Source organism: Perca flavescens, chromosome 23 (assembly GCF_004354835.1).
Source record: "Perca flavescens isolate YP-PL-M2 chromosome 23, PFLA_1.0, whole genome shotgun sequence".
Lineage (NCBI taxonomy): Eukaryota > Metazoa > Chordata > Actinopteri > Perciformes > Percidae > Perca > Perca flavescens.
In genome coordinates this window covers 7596164-7609756 of record NC_041353.1, presented here as the reverse complement: position 1 = coordinate 7609756, position 13593 = coordinate 7596164, and the positions used below count along the sequence as shown (strand labels likewise).

The 13593-nt window shown below is 38.8% G+C and overlaps 1 protein-coding gene across 3 annotated transcripts in view; it reads left to right on the top strand.

Moving 5' to 3' along the window:
- The window catches only part of syt1a (synaptotagmin Ia), a 216405-nt gene that overhangs the window by 87434 nt on the left and 115378 nt on the right, over window positions 1-13593 (top strand). For all 3 annotated transcript variants that reach the window (XM_028570627.1, XM_028570628.1, XM_028570626.1), the window contains exon 3: window positions 8249-8301. The gene's annotated coding sequence lies outside the window, so the exon portion shown is untranslated. The remainder of the gene's footprint in view (window positions 1-8248; window positions 8302-13593) is intronic.

The following is a 13593-nucleotide window of genomic DNA, read 5'->3' as shown; positions in this document are numbered from 1 at the left end:
TCAACCGGTTCTTAGTATACACTCAGATCTAAAGATTGTGTCCTTGCCTGCTCATCATGTTACATACGCTATTGCACAGGTTGTTGGGCATGGAGATTGTGCTGTATGTTACATTTTCCATATCCGGTATGCTGTGAGAAAAATGAATATTAGTTCTGTGGCCGGGTTGGCTCAGTGGGTGGAGCGGCCGCACGTGTAGTGAGAGGTTTGTGCCTCGATGCAGAGGTCCAGGGTTCAAATCCGACCTGTGGCGATTTCCTGCATGTCTTCCCCCTCTCTCTCCTCTTTCTCACCAAGCTGTCCTGTCAAAGTTGGAGGCGAGAAAACCCCAAAAAATAATCTTAAAAATATAATCTTAAAAAAAAAAAAAAAAAAATATTACTTCTGCTAGTGATATTAGTAGGTCTGGTTGGAGAAGGGGAATGGGACTGTGAGTGGGATGTGGTTGCAATCATCCATATTGGGTCCATATTCTTCACAACAGTTCAAGTCGGTCTTTGCCCAAGATAAAATTCAAATAATATAGCTGGGTGTAATAATGGTAAATCTACTGAAGAAGTGTGTTAGCTTCATGTGTGCATAATTGAGATGAGAGCTATAGTGTTTCCCATCCCTGCAGATGTAAGAGAGTGACCGAGAGATGGACAAAAACCTCCAAACAGAATATATTTAGAAGAATTGTTATTATGTCTCAGTATTTTGTGGTAAAAAGTGATGAGCAGAAGGATTGGAGGAGAAAATGTGAAAGCACAGCAGGAAACAGGAACTGTGTTCTATGAAGCCTCACAAAAGGACTTGTGCAGATGGCTGCTGAAAGCCACAAAGGCAAAATACTGAGTTGCTAGCGACTAATATCACGATGACATGCTCATTGTGTTCTGATCATGCTATTTGTTATGCATGCATATTTAGCAGCTCATTTCAAATGATGATGCATCATTGATTTGTGCTCACGATTGTAATGGCACTTGCTGTCAGGACAGCCTGCACTCTCTGCATGTGATTTACATGTGAAACAGCTGGAAAGTGTGTGAAAGTATTGAGAGCAGCTAGTAGTAGAGCAGTACCCAATAGGACCCAATATACAGTTAATACAGTATATGATGTTGTTTGGAAAAATGGAAAAGGCTGACACATAAACAAGCATAATGTTCCTGTGGTCTGTTACTACAATTCAAGGAGACATTAGAAATTATTTTCATATAAAAAGACGCTTGCTGCTGAATGCAACTGGAACACAACTGAGTGACCTATAGCGAAATATAGCTTACTCTATCATAAACTACTATATATTTAATAATAGTGGGTATAATTCTAAACTAATATTACCATATGACTGTCTATGGGCAGAAAGGAAACAAATCACACACTACTACAATAAATCAAACACTACTGCAATGCATTTGATTATGGTTAAATGTGTCTAGTGCTATGTAAAATGAAATTCATTTACCTTTTCACTTTCCATCATACTTATATTCTGATAAGGCATGACAGGTGCATTGAAATATGAATGGATGCCCTGTCTGCGAATACTTTTCCTTTATACTCCTGCCAAGTAGAGGTAATGGCTTTTAATCAGTGCATCAGTTGGCCTTAAAATACACTTTTCACAGTATGAGGGGGAGAAACAATGGCAATCATTATCAGTAGTCGTACCGCATTCACACAACTTAAGTGAAAAAAAATTATTACTAGTTGTGGGTCCTAAGAACAGGGATGTTGATAGATTTTGGTTAAACATCAATATTCATGGTCCCCAGAGGATAAATTAATTTAGGTAACTTATTGAGCTTTTATCCATAGCATACCCTTAACCAACAGCAAGGTATCTTATAAATCAATTGACAGATTTCAATTATTTATTGTGGTTATTTGTTGTCCTAGAGGATAATCCATACTGATTTTGGTATCTTTCTGAACTTTTGTTTAGCACTGGCATTGTGTCATAAAGAGTTGACTAGGTATCTTGAAAACTAACAGCCCAGTTTCTAGTAAATTAGTAAATAGTCCACAGAGGATGATTCAAAATGATTTTTTGACTTACTGACCTTTCTTACATCAGGCCCAAATTTGTACTTATTCACAAGAAAAGAAAAATGATAGATTGCTATGAAATTTACCAAACACTTCCATGCTTTCTTTTCCATTTCCCTAGATCAAACCCTCAACTTTGTAGACAAACTAATGGCTGCATAGCACCCAGACCCCCACATCCCCCACCAGGGCTGTACTGGAAATCTTCCCACACCTCCACAGCAGAGAGCATCTGTTGGGAGGAGATCCCCAGCTGCTCTCTGTGTTGTTTTTTTGTTTTTTTTTAACACATGGCTGGTCCCCACTGGCCGTTCCCTGAATATGGCCAATTGTCTGTGAAAACAGTCCATTGATAATGGATATCTGCCACCCCGCCACTGACATGCACAGATTGCTGAGCTGATGGAACAATCAACAGGGGCAAAAGATGGAGGCTTATTTATCAGACTCTGGATATATGGAGCTAGAACAGTCTCAATAAAGATAAATGCACACACAACATTCACATATGCAGACACAGGATTCATACATGCACACACCTGATTCACAAATGCATACAAAATTCATAAATGCACACACAATTCAGAAATGCAAGCAAAATTTACAAATGCACACAAGATTCAGAAATGCACAGGACAAGATTCCGAAATGTATTTCTGATGCACACACAAATATATCTTGATTTACAAACTGTTTGCGGTCTGTGAGCTGTGAAGCATTTGTGTGTGAATTTTGAGACTCCCCTGACGTGGCTCAACTCACAAATGCATTTTTTTAAACAGGGAATGATCTGCAACCAATCAGATATCTCCCTTGTTTTAGCCAATCACAAGAATGCACAAGATTTGGGAGGTGCCTGAGCCTATGGCCTGAACCGTCCACCTTTTTGGCATACCTACACTATCGGTAACCAGGGCTAACTATAGACTGTATAGGGGGCAACAGTGTGAATGCTGCATTTCAAAACACTTGAAGAAATGGATGTGGAACTGTGAACTGGGCTGTTTAATTTGTTTTGTTGAGATGGAGAAAGTGAATCAGCGTCAGTCTGCTTGCAGGAGGAGAATATTGTCGGCAACTTTGGCCGCAATGTGCGAAGGTAGGTAATGTTACCGACACTGATAGGCTATCATTTTCTCTTATTTATCCCATGTCAATGAATTAAAAACTTTTCAAACGTTCATGTTTGTACTTTGTAGTTGTCAAAACACTTACCGGTAAGGAGAATTCCATTAATTAATCTAAATTACATTAAGCTTACAGTAGCTAACAGTTTACATTAGCTAGCTTGTAGTTTACTGCATGTATGTAACATTAGCTCATTTTCCAGTAGCTTCTAGCTTTCAAACAAAAGCAGTGCAAAATATGATCAGCAACTACAACAAGGTAAACGCTACCAGCTAATGCAGGTTGCCACAGGCAGTATGATATGCAGTAAACTGCAAGTGAGAAAGGTTAAATAGTACTGTAAACGCAAAAGCTACGATGCTACAACCAACATAACCAACATGTTGTTAGGTGTGTTAAATGGTCAACAGTTGCCAGTTAAGACCATGATGAATAAACTACACCACTACACAGTTACATGAAGTACCTTAATGTTACAGTATGCTTAAATATACTTGTGATACAATTCTAATCTTACCAGGACAGGTTGGATAACTACTGGACTAACATAAAGCTTTCGCCTTCTGTCTGCAGTCTGGAAGCAACCCCATCATCGGCAGCTGAGTCTGATCGTTGCTTCATGTTAAATATACTTGTGTACAGTATATAGTCATGTTTGAATAAATGTTATAATAAAGAAACACGTTTTGTTAATGTTATGCTGTACATGTTCATTAAATGTGCATTGTCCTTAAATAAATAAATAAAAAAAAAATGTCATTTAAAAGCTTGTATACCTAACTAGTTATTAAAACAGGTAGCATCTGAGTATAATTATTCAGCTAGAAGTTTCCTGTCTCCAGGTCACTATATATATATATATATATATATATATATATATATATGTATATGTATATGTGTGTATATATATATATATATATATATATATATATATATATATATATAAGGGCCGGGACTCGATTAAAAAAATCTATCTAATTAATTACAGGCTTTGTAATTAATTAATCGAAATTAATCGCATTTTAATTCCATAAATATTTGACCTGAGAACAGTGTGAGGTAATTTTTTTCACATGGATTTTTAGTATACCATTGAATAATGACTGAATACATAAGCTTAAGCAACACAATATTGTTTATTTTTGTTCAACCAAGTCCAGCAGACCAATGCAATTTTTGCCATTAAGTGTAGCAATAGCATATTTAGAAATATAGTACATTTCAGAAATTCAGGTAGCCTATAGGTAGGTAGACCTTCTGTAAACTATGTTTTTTTTAAGTAAAACACAATACTTTCAAGTACATTCAGACATAGTTACCCTGGTCCTTAAACCAGTCATCTGGTGGAGTGTAGGTTGGGTGTGGGTCCTTGTACTCGGAGTCGGGCTAACGTCCACGCTAGCTGCTAAATGTTTTGCGTCAAGGTGATACTTGAGGCTCGATGTGTTGCGGTGATATGCAAATTCCTTGTTGCATAGCATGCACACAACCATGCTCTAATTGACGCTTGCATCCGTTCGTTTTTTATAACAAAATTTTCCATCCACGGGGCCAACCAAAGCGGTCTCGTCAGCTTCTTCGTTCATGTTCACTGTGGTTTGTTGTTGTTTGAAGCATTGACATATATAAAAGGTCTGAAGTCATGAACGCTAGTTGGTGCTCCAGTATAATCGGTCCGCCGAAACTCATCCAGTGAGAAACGTCCCGCGGTGCAAAAATAAGTGTGATTTAAAATGCGTAAAAAATGTTTAACGTGTTATTTTTTGTGTAATTAATTAACGCATTAAAGTCTGTAATTAATTAATCTTAACGCGTTAAAGTCCCGGCTCTTATATATATATATATATATATATATATATATATATATATATATATATATATATATATATATATAATTGTACAAACAGAGCCAGTGATGGGTGCCTGATGTTTAACATACCTAGGGGGAAGCATGCTTTTGCCAAAAACCGGCGGAGGTTATGGCTTCAAGCCATAAGAGGGGCAGATTGGGGTCATGTGCAAGAGTCAGGCTCCCATTGTATCAATCAGAAAAGTTGCAGCTTGTGGTTGTTCAGCTAAGTGATATCTACCTGTCAGGGCTGTGGTACTCTAGTCCGGACCATAGACAATTAAAGGTCCGGACTCGAGACAAGTTTAGACAGCTAGCTAAAGCTACGCCAATGTTTTGCTAATGTTAGCGCAACAGTGTTAGCCTAGCCTACTAGGTAAATATTACGACTGCCTTTGGAGTTTACTATATCGATATAGTAAACTCCGAAGGCAGTCGTCTGCGTCCACGTTGCCAACATAAGACCTGTGGCGTTAGTGCTCATTTTGTACATAACTTTATTGAATGAAATATTAAGCTTTGCTCCTCTGAGATGGGTGGGTTTTTGTTACGTTACATACAAAGCTAACTGGCGAGACAGTGGCAGTAGAACTTTGGCGAGCTAACCAAGACAGTGTTATGGCCCTCTCGCCCACAATCAATCTCTGCTGCGAAAAACAATCAACCTGCAGTGATGTTTTGAAACTAACATATCGTACCTTTTGCCAGAAATCCTGGCCATTATTTTAAGGCATAAACCAACCATAAGAGTACACTCAGGAGTAACCCTGCTGCTAACAAGGGCTATTACATTAGCCTAAAATGATAATTATAGCCATACATATATATCACAGTAACACTGCAAAATTAAAGACCGACAAACAGATCCAACTAAAATCATGTTTTATTGAGTCAGCAGTTATATACAAACAATAAGGAAAGCTTAAAGGAATACGCCACCGGAATGCATGTGGAAATTCTAGCAGCGATGTTTCCCCATTGTAATGAATGGCAAACGAGAGCTCTCCAGCTCACAACAAATGATTAAATTGTAATCGGTCAAAAACGTTAGCTTTGTAAGACCATAGAGTATGTGTTATATAAATACCATGACGAAATTCAAAGTGTAAATATATGCAATGTATGTCGAAAGTCTAGCCGCGATGTTTCCCCATTGGAATGAATGGCAAACAGAGCTATAGCTAACTTCTCATAACGAGAGCTCTCCAGCTCACAAAAAATTATTAAATTGTGATCGGTCAAAAACGTTAGCTTTGTAAGACCATAGAGTATGTGTTATATAAATACCATGACGAAATTCAAAGTGTAAATATATGCAATGTATGTCGAAAGTCTAGCCGCGAGGTTTCCCCATTGGAATGAATGGCAAACAGAGCTATAGCTAACTTCTCATAACGAGAGCTCTCCAGCTCACAACAAATGATTAAATTGTAATCGGTCAAAAACGTTAGCTTTGTAAGACCATAGAGTATGTGTTATATAAATGCCATGACGAAATGAAGGGACTAAGACAATGTGCACTGAGACAAAAATGCGTTTGCATTATCGGACCAGCTCACCAATCTGTCTTTCTGCCCCTGGTATGCGCACGCACGCTGTAATGTTTGTAAACAGGTAAGTAAACAATCCCCCACGTAGGGTGCATTCTTGTGATTGGCTAAAACAAGGGAGATATCTGATTGGTTGCAGATCATTCCCTGTTTAAAAAAATGCATTTGTGAGTTGAGCCACGTCAGGGGAGTCTCAAAATTCACACACAAATGCTTCACAGCTCACAGACCGCAAGCAGTTTGTAAATCAAGATATATTTGTGTGTGCATCAGAAATACATTTCTGAATCTTGTCCTGTGCATTTCTGAATCTTGTGTGCATTTGTAAATTTTGCTTGCATTTCTGAATTGTGTGTGCATTTATGAATTTTGTGTGCATTTATGAATTTTGTATGCATTTGTGAATCTTCTGTGCTTTTAAAAGTTTGTGTGTGAATTTGTAAATTTTGTGCGCATTTGTGTATCCTGTGTGTGTATTTGTGAATCATGTGTGTGCATGTATGAATCCTGTGTGTGCATATGTGAATGTTGTGTGTGCATTTATCTTTATTGAGACTGTTCTAGCTCCATATAGATACAGTTGTTAAGCCCATTGTGCACTCTAATTATTCACAGATTTCAAATGCAAAGCAGGTGTGTTGTCTTTGTCTTGTGTACCTGAAGTTCATTCCTTTCAGCACAGTTTTAGAACAGAAATTGTCAAGAATTTTAATCCCAAAGATCCCTTAATGGATTCAGAGTACATTTGAAGTACCATCATGTCCTTTTAGGGTATGTTTGCTCTTTCAGACTGATCACATGAAATTGCGTATGTATGACACGCCAATTCGTGTGGCATTATTGGCATGTTATCAAGACGCATACTCTCTTTTTAGCGTGTATATCAACGCCGTTTGGCCTCCATTGACTTACATTACCTTGCAATTGCATGTGAATTTACGCCGTATCGGGTAGTATGAAAGGGCGGAAATCTGCATAGGGAGGTTGTTCGGGGTGGAGGATGGGTAAAACACAGGACTTTCACCCAAGAGACTGGGGGTCGCGTCCCACGTGTGACGTTTCCTTGTCCCGCGTGTGACTTTTCCTAAACTCAACCGTCGCTTTCTTCTTTTACTAAAGCCAACCCCGTTCTTCTTTTCCTAAACCCAACCGGTTCTTCTTTTCCTAAACTCAACCGTAGCTTTCTTCTCGCGATAACACGCAAAGTGGTGATAACACGCCAAATGTTGATAACAAGCCAAGTGGCGTGTATGTGTACGCCCGCTCTATACAGTGTAGACATACACGCGGATTGCTCAAAAAGCACACAGATAACACGCCACTTGGCTTAAAGCGTAACTCTCACCAAAAGGCAACCTAGGGTCCTAATTATGCTTTTAAACAAAAGTTTGACTTGGGTATATTCACAAAAAAGACCCTAGGTTGCATTTTGGCAAGAGTTACGCTTTAAGGAAGTTGGCGTGTATATTTACGTGAAGTCATGATGCCCTGTTGGCTCTTAGATATACACATTTATTCTAATATATATTTTTGGGGATGGCAATTTACTATACCAAACAGAGATTGCAAGATGCTGATTGCTAGGGAACCTCTATAAGTATTTTAGGGACACCTGGAGCTAGCATAAGATAGATTACTGTTTTTCATTCATTTGTACAAACATGGCCTTTCTTTTCATTTTCAGGAAGTGGAGGAAGCATTTAAAGAGACACTGCAGTGGGCATCGTTGAATTAAAGGTTAGTCTCGGTTTCTTTTTACCAATCGAAACACAAAGCATCTATTTTTACTGAAATGCTGTATGTCCAGAGTGGCAGGGCTCCCATTCAGGGTCAACATGAACAAATGCAAGGATTCTTTCTTATTTATACGTTTTGTACTTTGCTCCAACAGTAACTTTAATTTCCACACATCTCAGTGCTTTAATCCATTCATTTTATGTCTTAAGATGTTGGTTCTAAGATTCGATTATGCTATGTTTATATTAATTTTCTATTGTTCGATAATGTTGTCTCCTATTTCTTGATGTAACACGCTAGTTTCCCCCATGGAGATGATTTCAAATTCTTTTAAAGCTATTTGATTGTTGTGTTATTGCATTGGAATGGCGGATATTATCTTGTTCATGTCAGAATTTTAATGGACCATAAAATGTATTTAGCCCCTGCAGAATATCATTCTTTTCCTTTGAGCCTTCAAAACTTTTATAAATAGTCTAAATCCTGGGTGCACTTCTAAATAATAAGTAACTACACTGTCAGCTTGGTGAATTAGAATATTATATTATGTATTCTAAGGATATATTCTTCAGATGGTAGGCATGGGTATAGAAGATGAGGTGTCAAAACCTTTTCTACACAATCCACTTTGCAAAATGCAACAGCATGTTTTCGGAAAAAGTTATTTGCTGAAGCTGCTTAGTTGCATATTTTGCTGGTTTTAATTAAAGCTTATTTGACTAGAACATCCTCAGCCCAAACCCAAAGTGTACTGTAAACTCACAAAAAGGCTGACGCTGTGAATATATGAATAGAAAATAAGCAAGTCTGCTTTGACCCTTGATGACAGTACTGATGCTGCATGGTGGACCAATTATTATAGATTTAGATGCAGTGTATGGAAAATCAGCGAGCTCTCGGTTATGCCGATTGCCCTCTGGCAAGCGTAGCTGTGTTGATGGATTGCTTATGAGTCCAATACATATGGGTTGAATAATGTCTTTTACCTTATCTCAGAGGGGAATAGAATCACAAGCGGACTGTACGCTACATCGACCTATCATCGTACGAGCCATGTTATCAGAAGAAAGAGAAAAACAAGATGAATCATTTGTCGCCTAGGTATCTGGTGAATACTAAGTACAAAGGAAGACTTGGGGCTTTGTTGTTTCATGTCAGCACATGTAGATATTAATATTTATATGGAAGTGTGTTGCAAGTCATTGGAACCAACGGTCCTCTTCATTACCTACGTTAAAGTGATGGTTCGGAGTAATTTCACCCTAGGGTCCTTTGCACCATGACCTCGAGCCAAACACCCCCCCCCCCGCCAGAAGCTTTTTTCACCTGGGTCGAACATTGGGAGAGTTAGCGTAGAGTAGCGTTATCAGCCGAATAGCTTAGTGCAGGCGCTAATGGATCCGAGAGTGTCTCTTGTACATTACGCCACTAATAATGCCCGAAATGATACCAAACTTCTACACTAGTACAAATAGGTTATGCACTCATAAAATGATGGATTAGAAAGTTTGTAAGTACACCAGAAGTTTATGTAAATAACACTTGTTGTCTCTGCTGCTGCTGTTGCTGCTGCTGCTGTTACTACCGGGCAGTAAGAGTGCTTAGGGCCGTCTACAAATTACAACACCGAAAAAGAGATGCAACAAAAATATTAATTATGTATAATAATATTAATTTAGTGATTAAATAAGGTAATGTCTCCAAATGTACCTCAATTATAATTTGTCTCCTGCTAGTTATACTACAGCACTTACTTTAAAAAATAAGTTAAATTAATAAATATTTTTGTTGCATCTCTTTTCGGTGTTGTAATTTGTAGACAGCCCTAAGCACTCGTCTTACTGCCGGCAGCAGCAGCCACAACAACAGCAGAGAGCAGAAGCCAACAGGCAAGTGTTATTTACATAAACTTCTGGTGTACTTACACACTTTCCAATCCATCGTTTTAGGAGTGCATAACCTATTTGTACTAGTGTAGAAGTTTGGTATCATTTCGGGCATCATTAGTGGGGTAATGTACAAGAGACACTCTGGGATCCATTAGCCCCTGCGCTAAGCTATTCAGCTGATAACGCTAGCTCGTCCAATGTTCGACCCAGGTGAAAAAAGCTTCTGGGGGGGTGTTTTGCTCGAGGTCATGGTGAAAAGGACCCTAGGGTGAAATTACTCCGAACCATCACTTTAATGGCAAATTGGTTGTATTAAAATGCGATTTGTCACAATCACAACTTTCTCATCATTCAACAAATTTTTCATTATTTCGCTATTCGCACACATTCCCAACGGCATAGAGTTATAGAATTATATCCTTGGTGGTCTTTGTATTCCTTTAAAGACAAATTATATAAATGTGGGTAATGGTGGATTTCCTCGCACGAGTGTTTCTCTGGACCAAAACAAGCATCAGTTTAGTTTTCTAACCAACTGGACCGGACTGTGGAACATAGGGTGACCACCTGCTAATAAGCCCAAGGGGGGACAAGAGGTATGTTTCTGAGGGACAATGTGGGACACTGCCTGGCGCGGCGGTGCCCCCACCCCACGGGCAGTAAAATTACTTAGTGTTTTTACACCAAATGGGCTCTTTTTTCAGTATTAATGTGTAAGGTAGGGTTGATAAGTTATTCAAACTAAGAGAAATACTTCACAATTCACTTACTTTATTATTATTTTTTTTAACCTTTTATAGGCTAATTTTAACAGGCAGGCAATGGATTTCACCCTAGGAAAATGTATGAAATTGAACATGAAAATATTGGTTGGCAAATATGTAAACATCTTTTTAAACAAGAAAATTATGTTGATGTAAGAGAGTCAGAAACCACTATTACAGTGAGGAAAATAAGTATTTGAACACCCTGCTATTTTGCAAGTTCTCCCACTTAGAAATCATGGAGGGGTCTGAAATTGTCATCGTAGGTGCATGTCCACTGTGAGAGACATATTCTAAAAAAAAAAAAAAAAAATCCATAAAATCACAATGTATGATTTTTTAACTATTTATTTGTATGATACAGCTGCAAATAAGTATTTGAACACCTGAAAAAATCTATGTTAATATTTGGTACAGTAGCCTTTGTTTGCCAGTACAGAGGTCAAACGTTTCCTGTAGTTTTTCACCAGGTTTGCACACACTGCAGGAGGGATTTTGGCCCACTCCTCCACACAGATCTTCTCTATATCAGTCAGGTTTCTGGACTGTCGCTGAGAAACACGGAGTTTGAGCTCCCTCCAAAGATTCTCTATTGGGTTTAGGTCTGGAGACTGGCTAGGCCACGCCAGAACCTTGATATGCTTCTTACAGAGCCACTCCTTGGTTATCCTGGCTGTGTGCTTCGGGTCATTGTCATGTTGGAAGACCCAGCCTCGACCCATCTTCAATGCTCTAACTGAGGGAAGGAGGTTGTTCCCCAAAATCTTGCAATACATGGCCCCGGTCATCCTCTCCTTAATACAGTGCGGTCGCCCTGTCCCATGTGCAGAAAAACACCCCCAAAGCATGATGCTACCACCCCCATGCTTCACAGTAGGGATGGTGTTCTTGGGATGGTACTCATCATTCTTCTTCCTCCCAAACACGGTTAGTGGAATTATGACCAAAAAGTTATATTTTGGTCTCATCTGACCACATGACTTTCTCCCATGACTCCTCTGGATCATCCAAATGGTCATTGGCAAACTTAAGACGGGTCTTGACATTTGCTGGTTTAAGCAGGGGGACCTTCCGTGCCATGCATGATTTCAAACCATGACGTCTTAGTGTATTACCAACAGTAACCTTGGAAACGGTGGTCCCAGCTCTTTTCAGGTCATTGACCAGCTCCTCCCGTGTAGTTCTGGGCTGATTTCTCACCTTTCTTAGGATCATTGAGACCCCATGATGTGAGATCTTGCATGGAGCCCCAGTCCGAGGGAGATTGACAGTCATGTTTAGCTTCTTCCATTTTATAATGATCGCTCCAACAGTAGACCTTTTTTCACCAAGCTGCTTGGCAATTTCCCCGTAGCCCTTTCCAGCCTTGTGGAGGTGTACAATTTTGTCTCTAGTGTCTTTGGACAGCTCTTTGGTCTTGGCCATGTTAGTAGTTGGATTCTTACTGATTGTATGGGGTGGACAGGTGTCTTTATGCAGCTAACGACCTCAAACAGGTACATATAATTTAGGATAATAAATGGAGTGGAGGTGGACATTTTAAAGGCAGACTAACAGGTCTTTGAGGGTCAGAATTCTAGCTGATAGACAGGTGTTCAAATACTTATTTGCAGCTGTATCATACAAATAAATAGTTACAAAATCATATATTGTGATTTCTGGATTTTTTTTTTAGATTTTGTCTCTCACAGTGGACATGCACCTACGATGACAATTTCAGACCCCTCCATGATTTCCAAGTGGGAGAACTTGCAAAATAGCAGGGTGTTCAAATACTTATTTTCCTCACTGTATAGCCTTTTTAACAGTGATTGGCTGGCCCAGTTTGTTAATAGCCAGTGTATGTTCATTTTAGCTTCCAGTTTGTTAGATGGCACCAACATAATAACTGGCCTGGCAACTCAAAGGCCAAGGTTTTGCTTCCAGATTTGTTTGGTGACTTATGATGTAGGGGTCTGGGGGTCCTCGCCCAGATTTTTTTTAGCATTAAACACTTCATTTTCTGCATTTTGGTGAATTTTTATGCACCTATTTCTACCTTTATCTTTATGTAAAGGGAAACATTAGGCTACTATCCAAATATAACAACATAATGGAAAATATTGCAGTAAGGCTATCAGGAATTCTGTATTGCTTTCATCTAGTTATTCTCCTTTAGATTGACTTTTCTAATTATATCTGAGTCAGCACACATGTAGCTTAGGCATCATTTATTCTTCCATTTTTTGCATCTTTTGTTGGGGAAGTAACCTCCGTAAATGTGCATATGACAATTATTCACCTCAGTGATACATTATTCATTTATTAATAAACCTCTTGATTGTAATATTTCAGATGATTGAGCAAGATTTCTGCTCATGTCCAAAACTTTGTACACATTCAAAATATAACTCATCCCATCTGTGCTCTCTGAGATTTGAAGGAGTCGTGATATTTTGTGAAAAAAATAAAATTATAATATAGGCTATTACGAGAATAAAGTCACTATATTTTAGAAAATAATCTATAGGCTACCTGCACCGTAGTCTGCTGTGCATTACGTGATTGCTCTGCTGATACGGTAGATCTCAGACCTCCTGACAGACACAGAGCCCCGTTTGAAACACAGAGCCTCGTTTGAGACCTTTAGGGAGGTGGCT